This window comes from Salvelinus namaycush, chromosome 3 (assembly GCF_016432855.1).
Source record: "Salvelinus namaycush isolate Seneca chromosome 3, SaNama_1.0, whole genome shotgun sequence".
NCBI lineage: Eukaryota > Metazoa > Chordata > Actinopteri > Salmoniformes > Salmonidae > Salvelinus > Salvelinus namaycush.
The window spans coordinates 88541994-88565330 of NC_052309.1; the positions used below are offsets into that span (position 1 = coordinate 88541994).

Here is a 23337-nt window from a genome sequence, read left to right on the forward strand (position 1 = left end):
CGTTACAACACTAGCTTACTACTGGGACTCACTCAGGAAACTGTGGCGTTACAACACTAGCTTACTACTGGGACTCACTCAGGAAACTGTGGCGTTACAACACTAGCTTACTACTGGGACTCACTCAGGAAACTGTGGCGTTACAACACTAGCTTACTACTGGGACTCATTCAGGAAACTGTGGCGTTACAACACTAGCTTACTACTAGGACTCACTCAGGAAACTAAGGGGGCCTGAGGAGTGTCAACAACACCAAGGTGGAGACTGAAGTATGGTGATGCAATTTACTGGCACATAACTGGATTGTTTACTGAAGACTGATTTTGATACTGTCAACATAGCCTAGTCTAAGATACTAGCTGAACTAGGATTGGTTTTGATACTGTCAACATAGCCTAGTCTAAGATACTAGCTGGACTAGGATTGGTTTTGATACTGTCAACATAGCCTAGTCTAAGATACTAGCTGAACTAGGCTAATGATAGATCATCATGTTAGCTATACAATCATTAGCATGGTTCAGCAAAGATCATCATGTTAGCTATACTTAGCTGAACTAGGCTAATGATAGATCATCAAGTTAGCTATACTTAGCTGAACTGGTCTAATGATCGATCATCATATTATCTATACTTAGCTGAACTGGTCTAATGATCGATCATCATATTATCTATACTTAGCTGAACTAGGCTAATGATAGATCATCATGTTAGCTATACTTAGCTGAACTGGTCTAATGATCGATCATCATATTATCTATACTTAGCTGAACTGGTCTAATGATCGATCATCATATTATCTATACTTAGCTGAACTAGGCTAATGATAGATCATCATGTTAGCTATACTTAGCCGAACTAAGCTGATGATAGTATAGCCAACATGATGTAATGTTATTAGGCTACCACGTGAACAACACATCCACTGAGGTGAAATCTCAGTCAGAGCTATGAGAGGAAGGTTTGAAAACATAAGTCTCTCCATTCATCCCTTTATCACAGAGAAGCAAAAGACTTGAATGTGAGTCTCAATAACAGACTAGCTGTTGTTTCCATGGTGATAAATAAGACTAATCTTTAGGTTGCACTCAGCTGGCAGTAGTAGTGTGTTGTGTTCATTTACAAACAACAAACCAGGATATGAAAGACACTACCAGGTTCACTCACTGACAGTGATTTTCAGCACAGAAGACTCAGCTTCAGGAAAAGGTAGACAGATTTTTTTTCTCTGTTTTTGTACCCATTCCAGTGCAGGCATGTTGGGTGGCATCCTGGTGTGCAGAACACATGGGCTCGTGTCCCAAATGGCAACCTACTCACTATTAAGTGCACTACTAGAAGCACACTATATAGGGAATAGGTTACAATTTGGGCCGCAGTATGTAGACTCTACTACCAAGCCAACAGCAGAGGAACCATATGGTTATATTTACCCATGGTTTAGAGCAGGGCAGGCTAACTAGCCAACAGAGGAAGGTAGTGGAGTCTGTGGTTTTCCTGTCCACTCTCCTTTTGGCTTCCTCTTTCCCTCTGATGCAGATGACATCTCTCTGTCTGGCTGTTTACTCAGAGTGAGAGTGGGTGACGCACTACGCGGGCTCACACCAAATTCTCTGCGAGTTACGTTATTTCCAGAAAACTAAAATCCTCCCACTTCCACCAGAGGCCTGGGAGAGGCTATTTGAGGGTTCAGGGCTCCGCTGTGTGTAGCAGTGTGTATAGGTAGGTTGGGCAGCAGACCAGACATACTCCCTGTTGTGACGTCCAGTCTCGGTGGAATGGTGGTTGTGAGACCCTGGGGAACGCCCTATTTGGTAGAGATCTTAGACCGTTTTTATACTAGCTAACTGCATGTGGCTACCGGCTAGCACCATTACATTGGCTTTCACAGAAGCAGCTTAGACTCCACAAAACAAAGCTGTAGCTACAGTTGAGGTGAAATTCTTACTCTATGTAGAATTAAGACACATCCACCCCTATGATGATAAACAACATTTACATTTCCTGAAAATTGTGGCAAGAAACATTCAAGGCTAAATGCCACATTATTACATTAGTTAAGATTTATTTTACAGTAGTCGGCTGACCATGTACGGTCAGTGAAGGACAAGGTGAGGCAGAATAAATAGGACGTGGTATCCACAGGCAACGAGACCGGTAATCACTCAGTCCTGACGTTAATCACCTCTAACTGGTTCCAGGGCTGAGACCGGCTAGTAACGTTAGTAGTAACCGGCTTTTTGGCTTGTCATACGAATCCATCCACCAGAAAATACAGAACGTCAACACTGTCTGATACTGACTGTTTGTTTCCACACAGTAAAACAGGTGTAACTAGTAAGCCAGAAAAGGAAACCATTAGCTCGTCAATTTCACAGTGTCGCTAAATCAAATACATAATTATTAGCTAGCAAGACTAATATGGCACCAAACGGCAAGTTCAACAACCTATTTTCAGCTGTCACGGGTTTGGTGAGCCGCTGGCTGCTCTTCGTTCAAAGCCTGCTAAAGTCGAAAACACAGGTTAACCAGCTAGCTAGCTTTTGGTAAAGTAACCAACGTAAATATGTAAATCAATGTCCTTACCTGGGCATGTCCAATCCGTGTGTCTGTCTCCAGATTCAGTTACAGTCGCCACATCTTCTGACCTGGACTGTTTTCATCGAACTGTCTGTCTGTATTTAGAAAACGCCAACGCGACTCTCGGAAGTAACGTAGCTTCCGAGGCGGTGGCACGTGATGAAATCATACGTACGTCAAATGTGACGCTCCAGGGTTGGACCTCTGATTTGCCTCGTACTGAACACAAGGTGGCGCTATTATGCTGAGAAATTAGTAATGCAGTGAAGTCAGATGATGTGTAGGCAGTAGCCTCCATAGAGGCCGCATAGGGGCTATCAAGTCCTCATTCACAGGCAGCCTAGAAAATAATTTAATAGGCTACTAGTTGTAGCAATACTGCACTTCCCATAGTAGCCTGTTGCTACTATGTATTTCGTATTTAAGTGGATATAGCCAAATTGTTGTTGTATTCAGTGGGCCAGTATTTCTTCTATGTTTAGCTTATTGGCAATGCCCTTACAAAAAAAGGGTTGCAGTTTTTAAACTGCAGTAAACGTGTATTTGACTCTGGTATTTTGGACGCAGTAATTGCAGAATAACTATGAGTGAGTTATACTGCACTGTAACTAACTGCAGATGCACTGGAAAAATTACTGCAGTAGAACAACTGTGTTATTTGGTACACAGTATTTGCAGCATACTGCAATTACACTCACTCTAACAGCAGTTATACTGCAGACTGACTGCAATCTTTTTCGTAAGGGTGTGCACCAATATCAAATTATTTACAAGGCATTTATATGAAGTCAACCTCAATAACACATAGCTAATCTGTTCTGTGGGTCAAACTGCATGGTTTGGAGAATGGTGGGACATGACTGTCACTGGAATTACATTTGCAGTGTTCTTTCTCAAACATTCCAAATCCTGTTTGGCTGATTTTGTCACTCAGGGGAAACTGAACGCACCAGAAGAGCAGCGAGTCACACAGGTGTAGTCTATGGGTATAGATGACGGCCCTCCCTGAGAGGGAGACACTGCCCTGTACGGGAGGAGTGGCATGTGTTTTGGTTTCACTCAGCCAGTCCAACAGACCTTCAGGCAGGTAGGTTCGGGATCCTAGCCTATTGAAATCAGCTTTATTCTCGCTGTTGGAACTATAATCAAATCCCGAGGTGTCGCCAACAGCTGTTATTAGGATTATTGGTGATTCCATGGTGCACCACCGGTGTAGATAGCACTGCCAGGCAGCGCGTAAAGGCTCCAGGATGACACCATTGGAAGGACATCAAGCGGAGGAACGGGACTCGCAGAGCCAGGAGGACTCAGAGTGTCCCGTGTGTTATGATAGTCTCTCCTGCACGGAGAGGACCCTGAGCTGCGGACACGTTTTCTGCCACGACTGTCTGGTCAAAACCTTGGTCAGTATCAACAGGGACGGCGTCATCAGAGACACCATCATCTGTCCCGTCTGCCGACACCTGACTTTCATCAAGAAGCAACAGGAGGTTGGGGTTCCTCTCGGCCCGGGGAAAGAGGCCGAGGAAGGAGGCGGGCAGACCTTGAAGGTCCCTGTCCCTCCACCAGAACCTGGTAACCCACAGCATCACCATGAAGCACGGCGCGCGTCAGGGCATAGTAGCTCACCGTCTGATTCAAGTGGACTGAGCTGGATTGTGAGACGCTTTAGGTGGATTTCAGAGAGATGCAGGAGTCGACGGATACTATCACTGATCAGTCCCGACCACAGAAACTCTCAGATTTTCATCATCAGTGCCCAGGGCCGACCCATGGCTGATGAAGATGCGGTTAGCCTGGACACTATGCCTGTTGTTCCCCAACCCAACCGCAGGAGACGGCGCATCAGGATTTGCACAACGGCACGTTGCTTGGTCGTTCTGCTTGTGATATTCACATTGATGGCAATGGTAGCTGCCACACTTCCTTGGATTATATTGGCATAGCCCACAAAGCCAGAGCCATATGGCTGTAGCATATGCATGGTGCGTCATTACGCACTACTTGATCGTCATTACCCACTATGTCTTGTTATTGTATGGTCTAATTTTCTCTTCACTCATGCTCTCATGAAGACAATTTATTGCACTTAATTAACTGAAACATGTCACTTTGTCCATTCTGTCAATACATATATATTGTAGTGCCATATAGTTTGAACTTGTACAGCGTGTTCCTTGTATGCATGTTTGTCCTCAATGCCCTGGACAGGATCTAGTTAAGTCACTGAATGAAACAGGACTGGTTCAGTCACTCTGGTGTCTGCAATAAAGTGTGTGTTTATGGAAAAGGCATTGTCTTATTTCCTAAATATATACACTTTATGATGGTGATTTGGTTAACAATGGTTGAAATATTGGTCCTAAGATCAAAAGAAAAGGAGGCCCCTGTGAACATGCCTCCATATTCACCCATTACCATAGGTCTATAACTACCCCTGCTCACCATATAACTGCCCCATATGTTGTTGGCAACAAGTCCTGAATAAAGAATGGTGAGGGTTGCAATCCCAGCACCTCTCATGGAGACCATTGTTGTGTGTTTCTGGTTGTAAGTTGTTTTACCTGTTTAATGAGAACGTCAGTGACATTTACGAGTACAGGCTACTGTTACTTTATTAGAAGGACTAGATAACCAACACATCATGTGCCAAAGTATCTTTATGTCCTACCGGCACATGGTATATTCTGACAATGCAAACAGAGAAAGGGAGATAGAAACAGAGACTGACACAGAGACACATGAGAGGCACCGAGACAGAAAGAGACACCGAGACACAGAGAGAAAGTGCGCTCTCAAATGCCTTCAGTATCCTTGGCAAATAATTCATGTGAGTCCCTGGCAGGTTGAAGGAGCAAGACCGACTTGCAGGTAAAGATGAGCATGGGTTGGAGATTGATTGCTGTAAAGAGAGACTAGGGGCATGGGAACACTGAGGTGTTGTCTTACCACTGACACCACGTAGAGGCCCTGCTATACCAACACCAGGGAGAGAGAGTTAGCTCTGCTTTCTCTATTGTGAAGGGATCAATGTGTACAGTTTATAATGGACAAGGAATGTACAGTATTGGAGGATCTGATACAGGGCCTATATAGTTGTGTAGGCTACATGGTGAACATGAGAGGTGTTGCATAGTCATATAACCTGTATATATATATATATATATATATATATCTGTGTTCATGTTCTGTTTGTCGAGTTCTAGTGTGTATATTGGGTCACTAAGTGAATGTATGTGAGTACATGAGTTGTAGTTATTACTAGTTTACTACCACTGTATGAGAGCAACTTACAGTAAAGTGTTACAGAGCAACTTAATGGAAAGTGTTACAGAGCAACTTACTGTAAAGTGTTACAGAGCAACTTAATGGAAAGTGTTACAGAGCATCTTTCTGTAAAGTGTTACAGAGCAACTTAATGGAAGTGTTACAGAGAAACTTACTGTAAAGTGTTACAGAGCAACTTAATGGAAAGTGTTACAGAGCAACTTAATGGAAAGTGTTACAGAGAAACTTACTGTAAAGTGTTACAGAGCAACTTACAGTAAAGTGGTACAGAGCAACTTACAGTAAAGTGTTAACTAGTTAATTATGTAAGGAGCAAGGTTTCTGGAATGTGCTTTATCAACGTCTCCATCCTCCATGTGTACTCTCTTCCCTCTGCTTGTCTAGTTGTTCCTGTTGAACTGGTTGGTTAGCAACCAACCAACCGCCTCAGCTGTTCTGGATCCTCCCTCCCTTCTTTCTTCCCAGTGAGAGGGAGGAGGGAGAGGGGGAGGGAGGGAGGTGGTGGGGGAGGGAGAGGGGAGGGAGGGTAGAGAAGTGTAATAATGAATTTCAGTTAATAATTGAGTAATAAAACCTATTCTTACAGTGAGACTGGATGAGTGACATTCTATTACAGAGACTTAATTCATGTTCTTGTGTGAGAAATTAAATGATGTGGCATATCAAAATCAACTCTCAAAGTTCTACCATAAATCCACAATGGATTAATGAGCATAAAACTATAAAACATTTTTTTTTTTTTGAGAATGGAAAAAAAGTTAAATTAAATATACTTTGTTGTTTTTTTGCGTTGTTGGTGAGATTAACAGTGTTCCTGGAATGAAAACATCAGACAGGGATCTGACGATTATCTTTGACTGACAACTCAAGGTCATTACCGAAGACCTATATGGATTTAATTACTGTAATGAACAATGCCTCTGTCTGCCACTATTTATGTGGAGTCAAACGTTCCAGTGACGTATAAACTTTAGGAACAGCATGACACCGATACCACTGGTCATACTGGTGGAAAGACTCTCTCTGATACCACTGGTCATACTGGTGGAAAGACTCTCTCTGATACCACTGGTCATACTGGTGGAAAGACTCTCTCTGATACCACTGGTTATACTGGTGGAAAGTCTCTCTCTGATACCACTGGTTATACTGGTGGAAAGACTCTCTCAGATACCACTGGTTATACTGGTGGAAAGACTCTCTCTGATACCACTGGTTATACTGGTGGAAAGACTCTCTCTGATACCACTGGTCATACTGGTGGAAAGACTCTCTCTGATACCACTGGTTATACTGGTGGAAAGTCTCTCTCAGATACCACTGGTCATACTGGTGGAAAGTCTCTCTCTGATACCACTGGTCATACTGGTGGAAAGACTGTCTCTGATACCACTGGTCATACTGGTGGAAAGACTCTCTCTGATACCATTGGTCATACTGGTGGAAAGACTCTCTCTGATACCACTGGTCATACTGGTGGAAAGACTCTCTCTGATATCACTGGTCATACTGGTGGAAAGTCTCTCTCAGATACCACTGGTTATACTGGTGGAAAGTCTCTCTCAGTATTTACTCAGGCACCCCCTCTTGAGAAACTGGTTACCTGTGATCTCATTCACCAGCCGGCTCTTTATCTGGAGCCTGGGGACCAGGTTACCTGTGATCTCATTCAACCTTTATTTAACTAGGCAAGTCAGTTAAGAACAAATTGTTATTTACAATGACGGCCTACCCTAGGCCAAACCCGGACGACGCTGGGCCAATTGTGCACCCGCCGTATGGGACTCCCAATCACGGCCGGATGTGATGCAGCCTGGAAAAGATCAGGGTCTTTTTCTATATAGTCTCTCAGGGTGCTGATCTAGGATCAGTTTTGTTTTATACCATAACTAATAAGATTGCATGGACAAGGAGGATCTGATCCTAGATCAGCACTACTACTCGAAATACGGTTCCTGGAAACGGTTGTTAGGAAGAAAAGGTGTACTGACACATAGAAACCACATGATGGTGGTGTACTGACATAGAAACCACATGATGGTGGTGTAGTGACATAGAAACCACATGATGGTGGTGTACTGACATAGAAACCACATGATGGTGGTGTACTGACACATAGAAACCACATGATGGTGGTGTACTGACATAGAAACCACATGATGGTGGTGTACTGACATAGAAACCACATGATGGTGGTGTACTGACACATAGAAACCACATGATGGTGGTGTACTGACATAGAAACCACATGATGGTGGTGTACTGACACATAGAAACCACATGATGGTGGTGTACTGACATAGAAACCACATGATGGTGGTGTACTGACATAGAAACCACATGATGGTGGTGTACTGACACATAGAAACCACATGATGGTGGTGTATTGACACATAGAAACCACATGATGGTGGTGTACTGACACATAGAAACCACATGATGGTGGTGTACTGACACATAGAAACCACATGATGGTGGTGTACTGACACATAGAAACCACATGATGGTGGTGTACTGACATAGAAACCACATGATGGTGGTGTACTGACATAGAAACCACATGATGGTGGTGTACTGACACATAGAAACCACATGATGGTGGTGTACTGACATAGAAACCACATGATGGTGGTGTACTGACACATAGAAACCACATGATGGTGGTGTACTGACATAGAAACCACATGATGGTGGTGTACTGACACATAGAAACCACATGATGGTGGTGTACTGACACATAGAAACCACATGATGGTGGTGTACTGACATAGAAACCACATGATGGTGGTGTACTGACACATAGAAACCACATGATGGTGGTGTACTGACACATAGAAACCACATGATGGTGGTGTACTGACACATAGAAACCACATGATGGTGGTGTACTGACACATAGAAACCACATGATGGTGGTGTACTGACATAGAAACCACATGATGGTGGTGTACTGACACATAGAAACCACATGGTGGTGGTGTACTGACATAGAAACCACATGATGGTGGTGTACTGACACATAGAAACCACATGATGGTGGTGTACTGACATAGAAACCACATGATGGTGGTGTACTGACACATAGAAACCACATGATGGTGGTGTACTGACATAGAAACCACATGATGGTGGTGTACTGACATAGAAACCACATGATGGTGGTGTACTGACACATAGAAACCACATGATGGTGGTGTACTGACATAGAAACCACATGATGGTGGTGTACTGACACATAGAAACCACATGATGGTGGTGTACTGACATAGAAACCACATGATGGTGGTGTACTGACACATAGAAACCACATGATGGTGGTGTACTGACATAGAAACCACATGATGGTGGTGTACTGACATAGAAACCACATGATGGTGGTGTACTGACACATAGAAACCACATGGTGGTGGTGTACTGACATAGAAACCACATGATGGTGGTGTATTGACATAGAAACCACATGATGGTGGTGTACTGACACATAGAAACCACATGATGGTGGTGTACTGACATAGAAACCACATGATGGTGGTGTATTGACATAGAAACCACATGATGGTGGTGTACTGACACATAGAAACCACATGATGGTGGTGTACTGACATAGAAACCACATGATGGTGGTGTACTGACATAGAAACCACATGATGGTGGTGTACTGACACATAGAAACCACATGATGGTGGTGTACTGACACATAGAAACCACATGATGGTGGTGTACTGACACATAGAAACCACATGATGGTGGTGTACTGACATAGAAACCACATGATGGTGGTGTACTGACATAGAAACCACATGATGGTGGTGTACTGACATAGAAACCACATGATGGTGGTGTACTGACACATAGAAACCACATGATGGTGGTGTACTGACACATAGAAACTGCATGATGGTGGTGTACTGACATAGAAACCACATGATGGTGGTGTACTGACATAGAAACCACATGATGGTGGTGTACTGACATAGAAACCACATGATGGTGGTGTACTGACATAGAAACCACATGATGGTGGTGTACTGACACATAGAAACCACATGATGGTGGTGTACTGACATAGCAACCACATGATGGTGGTGTACTGACATAGAAACCACATGATGGTGGTGTACTGACACATAGAACCCACATGATGGTGGTGTACTGACACATAGAAACCACATGATGGTGGTGTACTGACACATAGAAACCACATGATGGTGGTGTACTGACATAGAAACCACATGATGGTGGTGTACTGACACATAGAAACCACATGGTGGTGGTGTACTGACATAGAAACCACATGATGGTGGTGTACTGACACATAGAAACCACATGATGGTGGTGTACTGACACATAGAAACCACATGATGGTGGTGTACTGACACATAGAAACCACATGATGGTGGTGTACTGACACATAGAAACCACATGATGGTGGTGTACTGACATAGAAACCACATGATGGTGGTGTACTGACACATAGAAACCACATGATGGTGGTGTACTGACACATAGAAACCACATGATGGTGGTGTACTGACACATAGAACCCACATGATGGTGGTGTACTGACACATAGAAACCACATGATGGTGGTGTACTGACACATAGAAACCACATGATGGTGGTGTACTGACATAGAAACCACATGATGGTGGTGTACTGACATAGAAACCACATGATGGTGGTGTACTGACACATAGAAACCACATGATGGTGGTGTACTGACACATAGAAACCACATGATGGTGGTGTACTGACACATAGAAACCACATGATGGTGGTGTACTGACATAGAAACCACATGATGGTGGTGTACTGACACATAGAAACCACATGATGGTGGTGTACTGACATAGAAACCACATGATGGTGGTGTACTGACACATAGAAACCACATGATGGTGGTGTACTGACATAGAAACCACATGATGGTGGTGTACTGACATAGAAACCACATGATGGTGGTGTACTGACATAGAAACCACATGATGGTGGTGTACTGACACATAGAAACCACATGATGGTGGTGTACTGACATAGAAACCACATGATGGTGGTGTACTGACATAGAAACCACATGATGGTGGTGTACTGACACATAGAAACCACATGATGGTGGTGTACTGACATAGAAACCACATGATGGTGGTGTACTGACATAGAAACCACATGATGGTGGTGTACTGACATAGAAACCACATGATGGTGGTGTACTGACATAGAAACCACATGATGGTGGTGTACTGACATAGAAACCACATGATGGTGGTGTACTGACATAGAAACCACATGATGGTGGTGTACTGACATAGAAACCACATGATGGTGGTGTACTGACACATAGAAACCACATGATGGTGGTGTACTGACATAGAAACCACATGATGGTGGTGTACTGACACATAGAAACCACATGATGGTGGTGTACTGACACATAGAAACCACATGATGGTGGTGTACTGACATAGAAACCACATGATGGTGGTGTACTGACATAGAAACCACATGATGGTGGTGTACTGACATAGAAACCACATGATGGTGGTGTACTGACATAGAAACCACATGATGGTGGTGTACTGACATAGAAACCACATGATGGTGGTGTACTGACATAGAAACCACATGATGGTGGTGTACTGACACATAGAAACCACATGATGGTGGTGTACTGACATAGAAACCACATGATGGTGGTGTACTGACACATAGAAACCGCATGATGGTGGTGTACTGACATAGAAACCACATGATGGTGGTGTACTGACATAGAAACCACATGACGGTGGTGTACTGACATAGAAACCACATGATGGTGGTGTACTGACACATAGAAACCACATGATGGTGGTGTACTGACATAGAAACCACATGATGGTGGTGTACTGACATAGAAACCACATGATGGTGGTGTACTGACATAGAAACCACATGATGGTGGTGTACTGACACATAGAAACCACATGATGGTGGTGTACTGACACATAGAAACCACATGATGGTGGTGTACTGACACATAGAAACCACATGATGGTGGTGTACTGACACATAGAAACCACATGATGGTGGTGTACTGACACATAGAAACCACATGGTGGTGGTGTACTGACACATAGAAACCACATGATGGTGGTGTACTGACATAGAAACCACATGATGGTGGTGTACTGACCATAGAAACCACATGATGGTGGTGTACTGACACATAGAAACCACATGATGGTGGTGTACTGACACATAGAAACCACATGATGGTGGTGTACTGACACATAGAAACCACATGATGGTGGTGTACTGACATAGAAACCACATGATGGTGGTGTACTGACATAGAAACCACATGATGGTGGTGTACTGACACATAGAAACCACATGATGGTGGTGTACTGACACATAGAAACCACATGATGGTGGTGTACTGACACATAGAAACCACATGATGGTGGTGTACTGACATAGAAACCACATGATGGTGGTGTACTGACATAGAAACCACATGATGGTGGTGTACTGACACATAGAAACCACATGATGGTGGTGTACTGACACATAGAAACCACATGATGGTGGTGTACTGACACATAGAAACCACATGATGGTGGTGTACTGACATAGAAACCACATGATGGTGGTGTACTGACACATAGAAACCACATGATGGTGGTGTACTGACACATAGAAACCACATGATGGTGGTGTACTGACACATAGAAACCACATGATGGTGGTGTACTGACACATAGAAACCACATGATGGTGGTGTACTGACACATAGAAACCACATGATGGTGGTGTACTGACACATAGAAACCACATGATGGTGGTGTACTGACACATAGAAACCACATGATGGTGGTGTACTGACATAGAAACCACATGATGGTGGTGTACTGACATAGAAACCACATGATGGTGGTGTACTGACATAGAAACCACATGACGGTGGTGTACTGACACATAGAAACCACATGATGGTGGTGTACTGACATAGAAACCACATGATGGTGGTGTACTGACACATAGAAACCACATGATGGTGGTGTACTGACACATAGAAACCACATGATGGTGGTGTACTGACACATAGAAACCACATGATGGTGGTGTACTGACATAGAAACCACATGATGGTGGTGTACTGACACATAGAAACCACATGATGGTGGTGTACTGACATAGAAACCACATGATGGTGGTGTACTGACATAGAAACCACATGATGGTGGTGTACTGACACATAGAAACCACATGATGGTGGTGTACTGACACATAGAAACCACATGATGGTGGTGTACTGACACATAGAAACCACATGATGGTGGTGTACTGACACATAGAAACCACATGATGGTGGTGTACTGACACATAGAAACCACATGATGGTGGTGTACTGACACATAGAAACCACATGATGGTGGTGTACTGACCATAGAAACCACATGATGGTGGTGTACTGACACATAGAAACCACATGATGGTGGTGTACTGACACATAGAAACCACATGATGGTGGTGTACTGACACATAGAAACCACATGATGGTGGTGTACTGACATAGAAACCACATGATGGTGGTGTACTGACATAGAAACCACATGATGGTGGTGTACTGACACATAGAAACCACATGATGGTGGTGTACTGACACATAGAAACCACATGATGGTGGTGTACTGACACATAGAAACCACATGATGGTGGTGTACTGACACATAGAAACCACATGATGGTGGTGTACTGACACATAGAAACCACATGATGGTGGTGTACTGACATAGAAACCACATGATGGTGGTGTACTGACACATAGAAACCACATGATGGTGGTGTACTGACATAGAAACCACATGATGGTGGTGTACTGACACATAGAAACCACATGATGGTGGTGTACTGACACATAGAAACCACATGATGGTGGTGTACTGACATAGAAACCACATGATGGTGGTGTACTGACACATAGAAACCACATGATGGTGGTGTACTGACATAGAAACCACATGATGGTGGTGTACTGACATAGAAACCACATGATGGTGGTGTACTGACACATAGAAACCACATGATGGTGGTGTACTGACACATAGAAACCACATGATGGTGGTGTACTGACACATAGAAACCACATGATGGTGGTGTACTGACACATAGAAACCACATGATGGTGGTGTACTGACATAGAAACCACATGATGGTGGTGTACTGACACATAGAAACCACATGATGGTGGTGTACTGACACATAGAAACCACATGATGGTGGTGTACTGACACATAGAAACCACATGATGGTGGTGTACTGACATAGAAACCACATGATGGTGGTGTACTGACATAGAAACCACATGATGGTGGTGTACTGACACATAGAAACCACATGATGGTGGTGTACTGACACATAGAAACCACATGATGGTGGTGTACTGACACATAGAAACCACATGATGGTGGTGTACTGACACATAGAAACCACATGATGGTGGTGTACTGACATAGAAACCACATGATGGTGGTGTACTGACACATAGAAACCACATGATGGTGGTGTACTGACATAGAAACCACATGATGGTGGTGTACTGACATAGAAACCACATGATGGTGGTGTACTGACACATAGAAACCACATGATGGTGGTGTACTGACATAGAAACCACATGATGGTGGTGTACTGACATAGAAACCACATGATGGTGGTGTACTGACACATAGAAACCACATGATGGTGGTGTACTGACATAGAAACCACATGATGGTGGTGTACTGACACATAGAAACCACATGATGGTGGTGTACTGACATAGAAACCACATGATGGTGGTGTACTGACATAGAAACCACATGATGGTGGTGTACTGACATAGAAACCACATGATGGTGGTGTACTGACATAGAAACCACATGATGGTGGTGTACTGACATAGAAACCACATGACGGTGGTGTACTGACATAGAAACCACATGACGGTGGTGTACTGACATAGAAACCACATGATGGTGGTGTACTGACATAGAAACCACATGACGGTGGTGTACTGACATAGAAACCACATGATGGTGGTGTACTGACACATAGAAACCACATGATGGTGGTGTACTGACATAGAAACCACATGATGGTGGTGTACTGACACATAGAAACCACATGATGGTGGTGTACTGACACATAGAAACCACATGATGGTGGTGTACTGACACATAGAAACCACATGACGGTGGTGTAATCTGGATAACATCCTGATTCAGTTCTATTTTGACATTTTAAATGTAACCTTTATTTAACCTTTATTTAACCTTTATTTAACCTTTATTTAACTAGGCAAGTCAGTTAAGAACAAATTCTTATTTACAATGACGGCCTACACCAGCCTAACCCGGATGTCGCTGGGCCAATTGTGCACCGCCCTATGGGACTCCCAATCACATCTGGTTGTGATACAGCCTGGATTCAAACCAGGGTGTCTGTAGTTACGCCTCAAGCACTGAGATGGAGTGCCTTAGACCACTGTGCCACTCGGGAACCACTCTGAGTTTCTTGTCATGCCTGGCAACAACAATGTCACATTACAATAGACCAAGTTTGACACAAACAGCCATGTCAATAGGACACTTGTTGTCAGGCCTTTACTGTTACATGTTGGCCATTGCTTTTTGCCCCCCTTGATGTAGGCTAAACATTGGAAAAGTTGGCCCTATGACATTTATCATAACCTACCGACCCATGTCCTATCTACAACATAACTGTATGCATGTCATTTATTGATAATTCAATTGGAAACATTATTCATTCCCTTGGTCATCCATAATAACTGATGCTGAGATGAGCTGGAACAGTTCACGATTTAATACACTACCCACAGTGCTTTGCCGCGCACGCGTGTCATGACACTGTCACTCTCTGCTGCCCATAGCGGCGAATTAATCCAGCATCTCTGCGCTGGGTGTATAAGGCGAATGGATACGGGAAAATGCAGTGAAAATATGTAATTCAGCACATTTTCACTGTTTTAACAATTGCGATGAGGGAAAGAAAGTATGAGAGGGTGGATTTTATCTTGTGCCACTGCGGAGTTCGGGCCGTTATTTTGAGAGAAATGCGGAGTCTTTTTCCCCATAGGTGTTAACGCAGAAAATACAAGATGAAGAAGCAATTCAACCGAATGCGACAGCTCGCCAACCAAACGGTGGGCAGGTAAGCAAAACGGGAAACCGGTTTACAGCCTCCTTTTCCACACCTTGTTATGCAAGTGAGAGTGAGTGAGAGTTTGCAGGAAACGTAGCCTAGCCTGCAAATCTGCTTGAGCAGCGCTTGGTCCCATTCCAATGGGAAGGGAATAGGTAACGGGACCAAGCAGATAATATTCATAATCATATAGGGATTATTGTCATATAGATTCACCGCAACGAATTGATATGGCCAACAGGGATAATGCATAGGATGCATTTATTTCACATTTCCGGTGGTCTCCTTTTGCGTAATGGGCATTTGGAATACCGCAGAGCGTGTAGGCGCATTGCCCTTATCCCAGCCCACTGGAAATAGTAATATTTATATCCTCAGTTCAGCAGCGTCACAATATATGGGGTCATTATTGGGCAGAGGAGGAAGGGGGGGGGGGGGGGGGGGGGGGCATGTAAATTGGGGCTAAACGCTGTCATTTCATATCAGGGGTAAAATGATGACTGTCACCCACCTTCTGAATGCTAGATACTGCTGATGCGGACAGATGTCTCTGCGACACGAGGGGAAATGGGAACATTCGCAATGCTTTCAATACGCAGTTATCTGAGCTGTGGTTCCTGTCAGAAATGAGAAACATTGCAGGTGCAGCATCATGGTCGTCTCCTATGCCCCGGGAAAGGTCGTTTATCACTGCATCAGGTACCTTCAAACCTATGGATGTAGCCTGTGTCATATTCCTCCACAATCCACATAGTTTACCTAGCAACTACACTTTGCCCCACTCAATTAGCAAAGGAGTTATGGATCTGGTGTCACAGGAATGTGTTTATTATCACCTATGGAAAGCTTTTTAATTGGGGAATTATTTATATTGATATGCCTGAACAACAGATGTCCTTATTACTCCCGTGCTGGGATGCCTGTAATCAAACCAAATCAAATGTCAGGTACATCGTGTTGTTTATCCACCTGTAATGTCAGGAACATCATGTTGTTTATCCACCTGTAATGTCAGGTACATCATGTTGTTTATCCACCTGTAATGTCAGGTACATCATGTTGTTTATCCACCTGTAATGTCAGGTACATCATGTTGTTTATCCACCTGTAATGTCAGGTACATCATGTTGTTTAACCACCTGTAATGTCAGGTACATCATGTTGTTTATCCACCTGTAATGTCAGGTACATCATGGTGTTTATCCACCTGTAATGTCAGGTACATCGTGTTGTTTATCCACCTGTAATGTCAGGTACATCATGTTGTTTATCCACCTGTAATGTCAGGTACATCATGTTGTTTATCCACCTGTAATGTCAGGTACATCATGTTGTTTATCCACCTGTAATGTCAGGTACATCATGTTGTTTATCCACCTGTAATGTCAGGTACATCATGGTGTTTATCCACCTGTAATGTCAGGTACATCATGGTGTTTATCCACCTGTAATGTCAGGTACATCATGTTGTTTATCCACCTGTAATGTCAGGTACATCATGTTGTTTATCCACCTGTAATGTCAGGTACATCATGTTGTTTATCCACCTGTAATGTCAGGTACATCATGTTGTTTATCCACCTGTAATGTCAGGTACATCATGTTGTTTATCCACCTGTAATGTCAGGTACATCATGTTGTTTATCCACCTGTAATGTCAGGTACATCATGTTGTTTATCCACCTGTAATGTCAGGTACATCATGTTGTTTATCCACCTGTAATGTCAGGTACATCATGTTGTTTATCCACCTGTAATGTCAGGTACATCATGTTGTTTATCCACCTGTAATGTCAGGTACATCATGTTGTTTATCCACCTGTAATGTCAGGTACATCATGTTGTTTATCCACCTGTAATGTCAGGTACATCATGTTGTTTATCCACCTGTAATGTCAGGTACATCATGTTGTTTATCCACCTGTAATGTCAGGTACATCATGTTGTTTATCCACCTGTAATGTCAGGTACATCATGTTGTTTATCCACCTGTAATGTCAGGTACATCATGTTGTTTATCCACCTGTAATGTCAGGTACATCATGTTGTTTATCCACCTGTAATGTCAGGTACATCATGTTGTTTATCCACCTGTAATGTCAGGTACATCATGTTGTTTATCCACCTGTAATGTCAGGTACATCATGTTGTTATCACCTGTAATGTAGGTACTCATGTTGTTATCCACCTGTAATGTCAGGTACATCATGTTGTTTATCCACCTGTAATGTCAGGTACATCATGTTGTTTATCCACCTGTAATGTCAGGTACATCGTGTTGTTTATCCACCTGTAATGTCAGGTACATCGTGTTGTTTATCCACCTGTAATGTCAGGTACATCATGTTGTTTATCCACCTGTAATGTCAGGTACATCATGTTGTTTATCCACCTGTAATGTCAGGTACATCATGTTGTTTATCCACCTGTAATGTCAGGTACATCATGTTGTTTATCCACCTGTAATGTCAGGTACATTGTGTTGTTTATCCACCTGTAATGTCAGGTACATCATGTTGTTTATCCACCTGTAATGTCAGGTACATCGTGTTGTTTATCCACCTGTAATGTCAGGTACATCATGTTGTTTATCCACCTGTAATGTCATGTACATCGTGTTGTTTATCCACCTGTAATGTCATGTACATCGTGTTGTTATCCACCCACATCAGGTAATGTCAGGTACATCGTGTTGTTTATCCACCTGTAATGTCAGGTACATGTGTTGTTATCCACCTGTAATGTCATAGTTTACATCATGTTGTTTTAATCCAACTTTGTAATTGTCAGGTACATCGTGTGTTTATCCACCTGTAATGTCAGTACATCATGTTGTTGATCCACCTGTAAGTCAGGTACATAATCGTGTTGTTTATCCACCGTAATGTCAGGTACATCATGTTGTTTATCCACCTGTAATGTCAGGTACATCATGTTGTTTATCCACCTGTAATGTCAGGTACATCTGTTGTTTATCCACCTGTAATGTCAGGTTACATCATGTTGTTATCCACCTGTAATGTCAGGTACATCATGTTGTTTATCCACCTGTAATGTCAGGTACATCATGTGTTTATCCACCTGTATGTCAGGTACATCATGTTGTTTATCCACCTGTAATGTCAGGTACATCATGTTGTTTATTCCACCTGTAATGTCAGGTACATCATGTTGTTTATCCACCTGTAATGTCAGGTACATCATGTTGTTTATTCCACCTGTAATGTCAGGTACATCATGTTGTTTATCCACCTGTAATGTCAGGTACATCATGTTGTTTATCCACCTGTAATGTCAGGTACATCATGTTGTTTATCCACCTGTAATGTCAGGTACATCATGTTGTTTATCCACCTGTAATGTCAGGTACATCATGTTGTTTATCCACCTGTAATGTCAGGTACATCGTGTTGTTTTATCCACCTGTAATGTCAGGTACATCATGTTGTTTATCCACCTGTAATGTCAGGTACATCATGTTGTTTATCCACCTGTAATGTCAGGTACATCATGTTGTTTATCCACCTGTAATGTCAGGTACATCATGTTGTTTATCCACCTGTAATGTCAGGTACATCGTGTTGTTTATCCACCTGTAATGTCAGGTACATCATGTTGTTTATCCACCTGTAATGTCAGGTACATCATGTTGTTTATCCACCTGTAATGTCAGGTACATCATGTTGTTTATCCACCTGTAATGTCAGGTACATCATGTTGTTTATCCACCTGTAATGTCAGGTACATCATGTTGTTTATCCACCTGTAATGTCAGGTACATCATGTTGTTTATCCACCTGTAATTAAAACAACATTAGCATGATTCTCACGTCCCCCCTCCTTATGCTGCTGCTGCACTAGTGTATGTGGTGTGGCCTTCACCCCCCCCCCTCCGACAGACAGCCTAGTATTACAGGAATATGTTACATTTGACCTTTAACATCTCTGCTATGTGTTTATCACTCCTCCCATCGCCCTATCTCTCTCTCTTCCCTCTCTCACCTGTCTCCCGCTCTCTGTCTCTCTCTCTCTCTATCCTTCTCCCCCTCTCTCTCCCCCTCTCTCTCTATATATCTCTCTCTCTCCTCTCTCTAGTGCCCTCCCTCTCTATCATTCTCCCACTCTCTCTCTTTATTTTTCTCTCCCCCGCTCTCAGCCCCCGCTCTCTCTCTCTCGCCCTGTTTTCTTTCCCTCCTCCTGGGAGAGCAGAGCAGAGCAGCTTGTCTTGCAGAAGGCCTCGCATCAATCGGGCCAGAAGGCGCTCTTCGCTGCTCCTCTTCTCCTCCGCATCCTCTTCATCCTCCTCCTCCTCTTCATCCTCCTCCCAGCTCCATGCTGGTCCTTACTAGGGGATTATAACACAGGGTATTGGTCATCATATCACGTCCTATGCTGTTCAGCAAGCCACTAAGGGGGTAGCCTACATTACCTTACAGACGCTGTTGTTACCACCCCCTGCTCGGTGGCCAGCGTTAGTGCAGTATCTGAAAAGATGTCCATCACCGACATACTGCTGGGTCCTAGCTGACCTTGCCTCTTCAGTGTTCATCATTTAGTGTGTGTGTGTGTGTGCATATGATTGTGTTTTAAATCTCCCTATCTGTGTGTGGGTGTGTGAGTGTGTGGGTGTGTGTGTGGGTGTGTGTGTGCGTGTGTGCATATTGGCATGTTTTGATCCTGCACATCTGTGTGTGTGTTGATGTGTGTGTACTAGTCTAGTATTCTCTTCACAGTGTACTGCTGTTCAGAGGGAGGCTGGGCAGGGACGGTGGCAGCAACCTGCTGTGTCTCTCTCTGTTCTGCCCGCTGCACCACAGTCATAATGAGCTACAACATGTTTCCTAAACAGCCCAGTGGTCTGGTCATTAATAATACTACAGGACGAGGGCTGAATGTCAAACCCAACACTTGGCCCCTAAGCCCTTTATTGAGTGGCCTCTTGCTGTTGTGTTCGATAGTGATCACTCCAGTCTGACAGTGTTTTGGCCAAAATGAGCATTGAGACGATGTCCCAACTGTCACTTATCAATATTCCAAAATTCTAAATCCATTGTCTCCCGCGACCTGTCTTGTAGCATGACTCACTTGCTATGAAACACGGGTACTGGGGACCTGCAGCAGACACAGACACACACTCCCATTGACAGTGAAAACAAAATGACATCTCTCTCTAATGTTACACCTGCACAAAATATGTGCAAGTATATTGGTCACCAGTGATTCCATCAGCTGGTTTTAGCTTGTTGTAGCCTGTCTGCTGCTAGCTAGCTTCACTGATAAACACAGGGATGTAATGTTAGCTAGCTTGCTAAAAATGTTGGGCACTGCACTGTTAAACATAGGGATGTAATGTTAGCTAGCTCGCTAAGAATGTTGAGCACTGCACTGTTAAACATATGGATGTAATGTTAGCTAGCTAGCTAAGGATGTTGGGCACTGCATTGTTAAACATAGGGATGTAATGTTAGCTTGCTCGCTAAGAATGTTGGGCACTGCACTGTTAAACATAGGGATGTAATGTTAGCTAGCTCGCTAAGAATGTTGGGCACTACACTGTTAAACATAGGGATGTAATGTTAGCTAGCTAGCTAAGGATGTTGGGCACTGCACTGTTAAACATAGGGATGTAATGTTAGCTAGCTCGCTAAGAATGTTGGGCACTGCACTGTTAAACATAGGGATGTAATGTTAGCTAGCTCGCTAAGAATGTTGGGCACTGCACTGTTAAACATAGGGATGTAATGTTAACTAGCTCGCTAAGAATGTTGGGCACTGCACTGTTAAACATAGGGATGTAATGTTAGCTAGCTAGCTAAGGATGTTGGGCGCTGCACTGTTAAACATAGGGATGTAATGTTAGCTAGCTAACTAAGGATGTTGGGCACTGCACTGTTAAACATAGGGATGTAATGTTAACTCGCTCGCTAAGAATGTTGGGCACTGCACTGTTAAACATAGGGATGTAATGTTAGCTAGCTAGCTAAGGATGTTGGGCGCTGCACTGGTAAACAGCATGTAGCTTATCACTTATGTAGGATAGTTTGACAGCTTTCTGATGAAGTTGTAGACATTTTCCCAGCAGTCAGTCCGTACTTCAGCATATTTCCAAAGCACCAATCGCTAAGTTGTAACGTTGGAGCATGTCACGCCCTGACCTTAGAGAGCCTTTTTATGTCTCTATTTGGTTTGGTCAGGGTGTGATTGGGGTGAGCATTCTATGTTTTTGTTTTCTATGATTTTGTATTTCTATGTTTTGGCCGGGTATGGTTCTCAATCAGGGACAGCTGTCTATCGTTGTCTCTGATTGGGAACCATACTTAGGTAGCCCTTTTCCCTCCTTTCTTTGTGGGAAGTTGACTTTTGTTAGTGGCACTTAGCTTCACGGTTGTTTTTTTCGTTTGTTGTTTTGTTGGCGACATTTTCGTAAATGAAAGGAATATGTACGCTCACAACGCTGCACCTTGGTCTTCTTCCGACGATAGCCGTGACAGGGCAGCAGCAGCTGACTCAATACTGTACTGATTCGGGGTAGAACAGGCAGTTGCTGCATCATTAAAACATGTTCATTGTGATCCCCCAAAAATTACTACAGTAGCTAGCTAACTAGCTAGCTTGCTTATGGAAGAGCATAGAATTTAGTGTTGCACTAGCTAGCTGGTTGGTTAGATTCTGTTTGGTTTCATATGAAGTGACGGGCTCAGGCTTAGCTAGCTAGTTCATAATGGACGGTTTTGGTGTACATGATGAAACTTCAGAAATACACTAAACTCCTTAGCTAGATGTAAAATCGCGCGACTAAGACCTCGAAACTAAACTTCAAAATGAATTACAGATTTCTTGATATAACTTGATTTATTCTGACATTTTTTGAGGGCGATGTAGTAGGGACTGTTGTTGCTAGGTAACATGATAAGATTCATCGGAAGAAGTTGCTGCCAAGGGCACCAGGTTGGCATAGGATGCCCAGTCAATAAAGAGGCTTCCGAAGGGCACAGTGGAGCCCTCAATGACTCGACAACTAGCCTTTGAGATTGACTCGATTGACTTGTGAATGGTTATATCAAGTGATCAAGGGCTCGAAGTGCTCAAAGTGTTCGGTTTGAGATTCAGCCAAGGTCAATAGGCCAGAGGACAGAGGGAAGACTCTGGTACTGTCTACAGGACAAGGTCTATAGGCCAGAGGACAGAGGGGAGACTCTGGTACTGTCTACAGGACAAGGTCTATAGGCCAGAGGACAGAGGGAAGACTGGTACTGTCTACAGGACAAGGTCTATAGGCCAGAGGAC

At 43.4% G+C, this 23337-nt stretch overlaps 1 protein-coding gene across 1 annotated transcript in view; it reads right to left on the minus strand.

Annotated features, from left to right (window-relative positions):
• Positions 1 to 2693, minus strand: part of ndel1b (nudE neurodevelopment protein 1-like 1b) — a 29264-nt gene extending 26571 nt beyond the window's left edge. Inside the window, exon 1 of the mRNA XM_038986757.1 lies at positions 2587 to 2693. The gene's annotated coding sequence lies outside the window, so the exon portion shown is untranslated. The remainder of the gene's footprint in view (positions 1 to 2586) is intronic.
• Positions 2694 to 23337: the final 20644 nt, after the last annotated feature.